At 58.4% G+C, this 238-nt stretch overlaps 1 pseudogene; it reads left to right on the forward strand.

Moving 5' to 3' along the window:
- The window catches only part of LOC119585160, an 82,513-nt pseudogene that overhangs the window by 73,699 nt on the left and 8,576 nt on the right, over positions 1 to 238 (forward strand).

Below are 238 nucleotides of genomic sequence, written 5' to 3' on the forward strand. Positions count from 1 at the left end.
CCTTTATCTCATCCTTCTACTTCACCCCCCCCCCCCGCAGTGACCTTTTTGACCACGCCCACAGGTGATGACGACGACCCAGGCGACCATCGTGACCTTAGCCTACCTCCAGGGGCGCGGCAACCCCAGCCCGCCCAAGACCATGAAGGCGCGGCTCAAGGTGAGGGCGTGCGGGCGTGCGGGATGCAGACTTCTAACAGTCAAATTCTAGTCCAATTTGTTATTCATTAACACCACG

The sequence above is a fragment of the Penaeus monodon genome, chromosome 19, assembly GCF_015228065.2.
Source record: "Penaeus monodon isolate SGIC_2016 chromosome 19, NSTDA_Pmon_1, whole genome shotgun sequence".
Classification (NCBI taxonomy): Eukaryota; Metazoa; Arthropoda; class Malacostraca; order Decapoda; family Penaeidae; genus Penaeus; species Penaeus monodon.